Consider the following 8,838-nt stretch of genomic DNA (forward strand, 5'->3'; position numbering starts at 1 on the left):
GAATCATACAAGAATTGTTCATTGATGTAATGAGGTTTCACCATAGAAGAGGATAAATTTAAAATCATTGATCTATATATTTGTGAGTTGGTTGCATAACATTTGGTATAAGAGGTTTGGATTCTAGGGTTTCGTTGCTTCAAACAAGACCTTGTGGAATTTTCACTATAACATTTTTTCTATAAAGCTTCAGAAGATGGAATTAAAACCACGTGGAGAAAAAAATATTGGTGAACTTCATGCGTGAATTTCAAATCTTTTCTTGCTATATTTTTGGAGATATGATCAGAGGAAGTTAGGGTTTTTGTAGGCTCCATAATTCTATCTCAAAAAGGTGACCCAGGGAAAATCATCATAACTTTTGTTTCCAGAATTGGATTTGAATTCTGTAAAAAGTTATTGAAATTAAACATAATTTAGTTTGGTTTGTGGAAATTTCAGAGTCGAAGGTTGAAACATTGACATGTGGCATCCTGTACAACTTGTCTCTACTGAACTAGTCCATAATTAGGTAATCATGAGAGATTTGACATAACTCTTCCTTGGAGAGCCCAATCTCAATCAAACTTGTGGGGTTAGAAAGAGCACTTATAGGGCTATTGGAAGACAACATTTGAAACCTTAGCGATCCAAAATTACAAAGATACAACAAATTCAATATCGAGCTCCTACAAAGCAAGAAAAATGTGTGTATTTTTTAAATTTGCGTAAGTTTTGATTGAAAAAATAATTGGAAGTGATTCAAAGGGAATAGTGAATAATAAATATTATTAATTCATGACCTGAAGAACTAAAATGGAAATGCCTAGTAATCAACCTCAAAGCTCTACTATGACACATGAAGAAGAGGAAGAAATGTAACATGATATATCAAAATTACAAGATCAAGTGCAACAAATTTCACTCTCACAAGAAGTAATAGAAGCTAAGATGGATGGTTTGAAGAATGACATGGAAGGCATAAAAATGGATATGGGATTTTTGAATGATGGTTTAAAAGAAGGCATGGAAGCAATGATAAATGTCAAGATAGATGGGTTGAAGGAAGGTTTGGCAAATTTTTTGGAAGAAAGGTGTCCCAGTGGTGACAATACAATCCATCAAAATCATGATCAAAACAAAAAGAATATCAATTATGATTTTTGAGAATCCAATTTGGCGTTTCAGAACCACCACATTCCAAATAGAGATATGAGGAATTTTAATGGAAAGGATATGGTAACATGGATAATGCACATGGAATAATATTTTTGATCTACATAACTTGAAACCCTCACAAAAGGTACATATTTCATATTTATATTTAGAACCTAATCAGTTTGTATGATAGAGATTGCTTTGTACTAGAAAACCACTTGTCACATGGTCAATTTTTACATAGGAAATGAGAGCACATTATGAAGATACAAAGAGAAACACCTTCTTTAGCCAACTGATAAATCTCAAACAAAAGCGTTCAATGGTAGAGCACATTGAAGACTTCCAAAAATTAAATATTAGGGTAACCAATATTCCAGAGGGGCATAGAATTGATGTTTTCATAGGGGATTTAAAATATAACATCCAACATGAGGTTCGCCTTTGGGAACATGATTCATTGGAGAAGGCATTCAAGATAGCAAGAAAAATTGAAAGAAAAATTATGGCAACAAGGAAGTCTACCACTCACAACAATAAATATCGTAGTGTTGCTGCTCCTAGTCTTCCACAACCCACAAGGTTGACACCACAACAATTGGAGGAAAAAGGAGTGAAATGGATTTGTTACAGTTGTGATATAAAATACACTAAAGGTCATAAGTGTGACGAGAAGAAATTATTCTACATAGATTGTGAAGAGGAGGAAGAAAAGGAAAAAGAAACTTTAAAAGAGGAGGATAGACACAAGGAATCAACCCGAGATAAAGAAGAAATGAATCTGACCATATCTTGTAATGCATTGGTAGGAATTACTACTCCTTAAACTCTTAAGATAGAAGGATATCTCATGAAGAAAATTGTAATAGTGATGGTTGTTTCAGGTAGTGCCCATAATTTTATTCATTTTAAGGTAGGCAAGGAATTGAATTGCTTCCTATATCTAGCATGAGAGTGTCAAGTGATGTTTGTAAATGGAGGAACTATAAATTTCTTTGGAAAGTGCCATAATATCAAGCTAAACATGGGGGAATATATCTTGAATAGTCCAATGCTTTCCATTCCAATGGTTGGTGTTGATGTTGTACTAGGAGGACAATGGTTACAATCTTTGGGGACAATAGATTTCAATTTTTAGGAGCTTTTCTTGAAATTTTTCAGTGGAGGAAAGGAAGTTGAATTAAGGGGTATTGTAGGGAAACCAAAAAATATAATCAGCTCTAATGAACTGGAAAATCTTGTGAATAAAGAACAATGGGACGTAGTTGTACAATTATGCTCACTAGGTGTTCTAACATCGAAATCATCTATTTCTCTAGTTCTCCAAAAGTTCTTGGACAACCATTTGAAGGTGTTTGAGACTCCTAAAGGCCTCCCACCTATTTGTGATCATAATCATGTTGTTCACTTGATTCCAGGAAGTTTTCTTCCAAACATCGGACCTTACATATATCCTTATGCCTAAAAAAGTGAAATTGAACGTATGGTTCCAAAAATGCTAGAGTTTGGTATAATTCAACCTAGTCAAAGTCCTTTCTCTGCTCCAGTAGTATTGGTGAATAAGAAGAATGGATCAAGGTGCATGTGTTTGGATTATAGGGAGCTCAACAAGATCACTATTAAAGATAAATTTCCTATTCATGTCATTGATGAATCGTTGGATGAATTACATGGAACAGTTTACTTCACCAAGTTGGATCTTCATTCAGGATATCATCAAATAAGAATTAAGACTAAAGACATTCTAAAAACAACATTTAGAATTCATGAGGGTCATTATGAATTTTTTGTTATGCCTTTTGGGGTTACCAATTCACCTTCTACATTTCAAGGTTTGATGAATTCCATTTTCAAACCCTTCCTTAGAAAATTTGTGTTAGTATTTTTTGATGATATACTAATATACAACAAGTCTTGGAAGGATCATGATCAACAGGTGGATATGGTGCTCAAATTATTAGAGGAGAAGAAATTATATGCGAAAACCTCCAAATGTTCCTTTGGAGTATAGGAGGTGGAATAATTAGGTCATCTTGTATCTCGTGAGGGTGTTAAGGTAGACCCTAACAAAATTAAAGCCATTGAGGAATGGAAAATCCCCACACCCATTAAGCATCAGTGAGGATTTCTTGCGTTGACAGGGTATTATTGCAAGTTTGTTAAAAATTATGGGAGAATGGAAGCATCTCTAACAACATTACTGAACAAAGATGCATTTTCTTGGATTCTAGAAGCAACTAAGGCCTTTGAACATGTTAAAGAGGCAATGTGCCAAGCACTGGTCTTAGATATGCTAGACTTTACAAAATATTTTATTGTGGAATGTGATCCCTCAGGAAATGGAATTGGTTTTGTTTTAATGCAACAAGGAAGATCCATTTCTTTTGAAAGTTGTCCAATCAAGAGAAAGTATTTACATAAAGTTATTTATGAGAATGAAATGTTGGATATACTACATGCACTTAAGAAATGGTGACCTTACCTAATAGGAAGGCACTTACAGGTAAAAATGGGTCATGGTAGTCTTAAAGTTTTTTAGAACAAAGATTGTCTTCAGAAGAGAAGAAAAAATGGATCACAAAGATGTTGGGTTATGACTTTGAAATCATCTACAAAAAAGGGAAGCAAAATGTTGTTGCAGATGCACTCTCAAGAAAGGATGAGGATGTGAAAGCATTGCCTTGTGCCATTAATATTATCCAACCAGATTGAATATCTGAAGCAAAGGATGAATGGAAGAACGATGAAGAAATGTGGGCACTCGTTCAAACTTGCAGCAAGATCCAGGTACATCTCATACATTTAGCTGGAAAAATGATTCATTATGGTACAAAGATTGCTTATATCTTTGTAAGAATTCCCAACTCAATCAGAAGATTCTTCTGGAATTACACACCTCTCCATTAGGAGGGCACTAAGGATCTTTGAAAATTTACCACATGGTTAAGAAGGAATTTTTTTTGGATGGCCTTAAATCTGATATTCAAAATTTTGTGCCAGAATGTTTGGTTTGGAAACAAAATAAAGTTGAGACAATTAAGAACTCGAGTTTGTTATACTATTTATCCATTCAAAGTCAACGATGGGAGGAGGCTTCAATGGACTTTATCATAGGTTTAATCAAGTCTGAAGGAAAGAGTGTCATCATAGTGGTAGTTGATAGACTTACCAAGTATGAACACTTATGTGCATTATCTCATCCATTTAAAGCTAGTACAATTTCTTCTACATTTATGGAAACAATTCAAAAGCTACATGGAAACCCAAAGATTATTGTAAGTGACAAAGATCCCATTTTCACTAGAAATTTTAAACAAAATTATTTGCTTGTCTACGTACTCAATTAGCTCATGGCTCATCTTATCATCCTCAATATGATGAGAAAACTGCGATAGTGAACAAATGTTTGGAAGGATATCTTTGTTGTTTTGTATTTGATAAATAGAGATAATGGGTCAAGTGATTACATCTAGCTGAATGGTGGTATAACACTTCCTTCCATACAGCAACAAAAATGACCCCATTTATGGCTCTTTATGGATATCATCCACCATCCATCACATCATATTTAAGAGAAAATTCTAATATTCAAGCAGTGTAAGATCACAGTGAGCATCAACAACAAGTTATCCAACTCTTAAAGGATAACCTCACATTTGCACAAAATAGAATGAAACAATAGATCAACATTGTAGCAAAATAATTTTTGATGTATACGACTGGGTAATTTTATATCTAAAACCATACAAACCAATGTTCCTCAAGAAAGCTAATAAGGATAATAAATTATCACCAAAGTATTATGGTCCTTACAAGGTGTTGTAAAATATTGGTACTATGGCATACAAATTGTAGCTTCCTTCATCTTCCCGATGTACCTAGTTTTCGATGTTTCATGATTAAAGAAGGTTATAGGTGATAAGCTCCGAGTTCAAACAATATTTATAGAACTTGATGAAGAAGGAAAAAATCATATTCGAACCTGAAGAAGTCATGGAAAAAAGAAGTCGAAAGCTACAAAATCGATTAATTTCATAGTATCTCATCAAATGGAAGAAATTACCCGCCAAAGATTCCACATGGGAGGATGAGAATTTTACAAGGAAGCATCTATAACTACTTAAGAGTTGACGGAAAAACTTTTTTGAAGGAAAGGGGCATGTTAGGTCCATATAACACTAGTGTATTCCCTCATTTTTATTTTTAGTATAGCCCCCTTAATGTTATTATTGTGCCCATGTATTCCCCATATTGTTATTATTATGCCCCATAGAAGCCCAATATTGTTATTGTTGTGCCCTTACATTATTATTGTTATGTCATCTCTCATTATATTGTGACCCCTTAGACTCCTATATATAGAAAGGAGGTTTTGTCATTTGCATCATCCAAGAATTGTTTATTTATGTAATGTAAAGGAGGTTTCCCCCTCAAAGAGGATAATTTTTAAATCATTCATATGTTTATTTGTGAGATGGTTGCATAAAACTTCATCTCTATGGTTGTTGGGTTGGGAAATTTACTTGCCTTTTGGTTCATATTACCTTTTCAAAGCCTTTATTTTTGGTTTTAGGTCAATTTTTCCAATTCCATTCAATGTCACTAATGTGTTCAAGAGAATTTGTTTAGTCAATATCAGTTATGATACTCTTAAGCCTTCATTCCATGTCTATCATTCCTTAATGAGTTTTGAAACATCAAAGTCTTTATGTCTCAAATCATGATACCCATTTCCTATCATTGATGGGGGATACATCAAGGCCCTCCTGTGATAGGTCACTTCCTTTCCACATCAACTCATTATCTAGGATGTTGACTTAGGAATAACCCTTCGATACCTTGGTTCTTGCATACATCAATGGAAATTTTCCTCATTCTCGGCAATAGTTTTACATCATTTTCCTTCATGCAATAGATTTTGTGTGGTTTTAGACTTCAACTCATTCATTCACGCCATATAGATTGTACTGCAGTACCTTAACGGCCATTAACATCATCGATGGTTTCTCTCACATCCAGTAACAACTTACATCATTGGCCGGTAATCCGATGGTGTCTACCATGTTCAACTCCAACTCATTGTTTCACATGGTTAGACTCGTACATTAGATGATTGTGTGAACAAGATAGAAGACCTTGGATCTAATTCAATCCATTCGAGATGCGATTTCAATATTACTCCAAGATCGCACTGTATGATGGCTATGATCATATAGATAGTCATCCAATCATGGGTCCACACTTTATCAGCCGTGCACATGTCTTTTGATGATTGTACATGTAATGTTAAGCTTACATGCTAAGCATAGGTATGCCTCCCTCAGTAGAGATATCATGATGTAAATGTATTATAATAGATAATGATCTCGTCGGTTTTTCTTGACCTTGACTTGTCACAAGGTAAAGAAGCTTAGTCATGAGAGGCTATTTCTAACTTTTTACTTTAGAGGGAAATCTATTATAGGACATTTTTTCACATCTGGTCAATAGGCCTATTAACTAGATCAATCAATATCCTTTTACCCCTTGTCATCACTCTTGCACAAATACCTAAGCATGACTCTCCTTAATCCCTGAATTTATACCTTTAATTGCTTCATTTCAATGATTTTAAGGCCCAACGCACCATGTTACCTTAAGAGACTACATTCACCAGTATTTTTACCTTATATCGACCTTCGTTAATCATCAACAGGTTGCCCCTTTCTGGGGGTGCACTAATTCTAGAAATTTGGGAAAAAAAAGAATCTTGAAGCTTTCTCTTCTAGAAGCTTCCAAAGGTTGTTCTAACCATTTACATTGGATGAAATTATCGAATCCTATCTTCTCCTACCTTAGACATTTCACCCCTTATCCCTTGATTTCATCCTCCCATCAAGAGTGGATCTCAACCATAGATTGGTAAATGGACAAGAATTCCTAAACTACCATCCTCTTCTATATATTTACTACCATCCACAAGTTAGGGGCTCACTTTTGGAGCTATATTATACCCTAATTCTTTTGTTGTAATATTCATTATTCCATGCATTAGGGTGACATAGAGATACACTTTATGTAAAGGATGGACACATTAACTTGGAGGAGTTCTTTTACAATATCAAATCTTATATTTGGTTGTAACTCTATCCATTTCTATTTATACAAAGAGTTCATTGTTTTCCTATATGTGATCTTATGATTTCATGTATTACAATACCATGTTAATATATTGAATGGAGTGATTGGATGATACTACATTGATGTCATAGATATTTGGATTGTGTTGTCTAATTGTGTAGGTTATACTAATAGTGATCAGAGCTAGGATTGGAGTGTATACGCCAAGAAAGGAATTAAGATTACGACAGATTCCAGGTAATCTTCATCTCGTTGTCCATTTACTTTAAGGAAAACATTGGTTTCTTTGCTTTCTATTGTTCTAGACTAAGCCATAAAGTCTAGGGAAGATACTTCTATCTACAGTTTTGGATTCCATATAAAACTACCCTTGTCCTCTTTCTTAAAAGAAAATTCCACAACAAGCATAGTGTCTTCATACCACAATGTCCACACTCGCTCAACTTTTATTCAAGCCCTGCTCAAGGCAGGGACTTGCTACCCTTCAACCTCCCTTGTTTATATATAGAAATATGTACATATATATGAAGCTAATTCAACAAATCACAACTATCAAGATAAAATATAACACATTATTTCTAACATCCTACACTATGGATAGTTTATTATCTACTATGTAATTAGATAATACTTTTGAAAGAGCATCGCTGTTATCGAGAATGCCTTTAGTTAAAAAAAAGTTATTTGCACATGTTTGAGTACCTTCTATTTATTTAGTTTTATATTTGTCATTACGATATTTAAAACAAACTAATATATATATATATATATATATATATATATATATATATATATATATATATATATATATATATATATATATATATATATATATATATATATACTTAACTATCATAATAGTTTCTCCAACATCAACTATTACACTCATTAGTTATGTTATTATTGTTGAGTCTAAGGTATTTACACTATATTTTTGGTGTGATTTTTTTGACAGCTTTAACAACAATATTTTTCTCCAACACATAGTAAATGACACGAATGTCTCTCACCTGGGTATAAATCCCTCAAAGCTTCCACTTTTGCTATAAATATTGTTTAAGCAGAAAAAATCCACTGAAACCAAAAATCAAGGTATGCGCTTATGATTTTTAGATGCCCCTCTTTGCATAAAATTAAAATATGAGACAAAAGAATGAAAGTTTAATGAAACAAAAAATCATTTTATTGAAAATGGTCAAAAACCAACAATATCAATATGAATTTAAAAAACAGATTCAATCTAAACATAAATTCAACAAAAGCATCGATCATATTAAGTGTTGAATATATTTCATTTGACTGTTGACTTTCAAACAAAGTACAAACAATTTTCAAATGTTTTTCTAAAATACAATTATTTCAGTTGCATTGATGTTCCAATGCATCTAATATAAATTAAATTATATGTTCTTCCTAACATCAATTTATATGAAAGGCATTATTTTTTTCTAAGTAGTTGTAGTAGAATGATAAAATTTTTGAAGAAAAAGACTTTGAGTTGAAAGGAAAATATATCAATAAGGATATAGTTCTTTAATCCTATATAGAGTTTTTTTTTAAGGATATTTTTTTATAAAATAT

The sequence above is a fragment of the Pinus tabuliformis genome, chromosome Q (genome assembly GCF_031772625.1).
Source record: "Pinus tabuliformis cultivar Carrire ecotype Pingquan chromosome Q, CPIR1, whole genome shotgun sequence".
Taxonomy (NCBI): Eukaryota; Viridiplantae; Streptophyta; class Pinopsida; order Pinales; family Pinaceae; genus Pinus; species Pinus tabuliformis.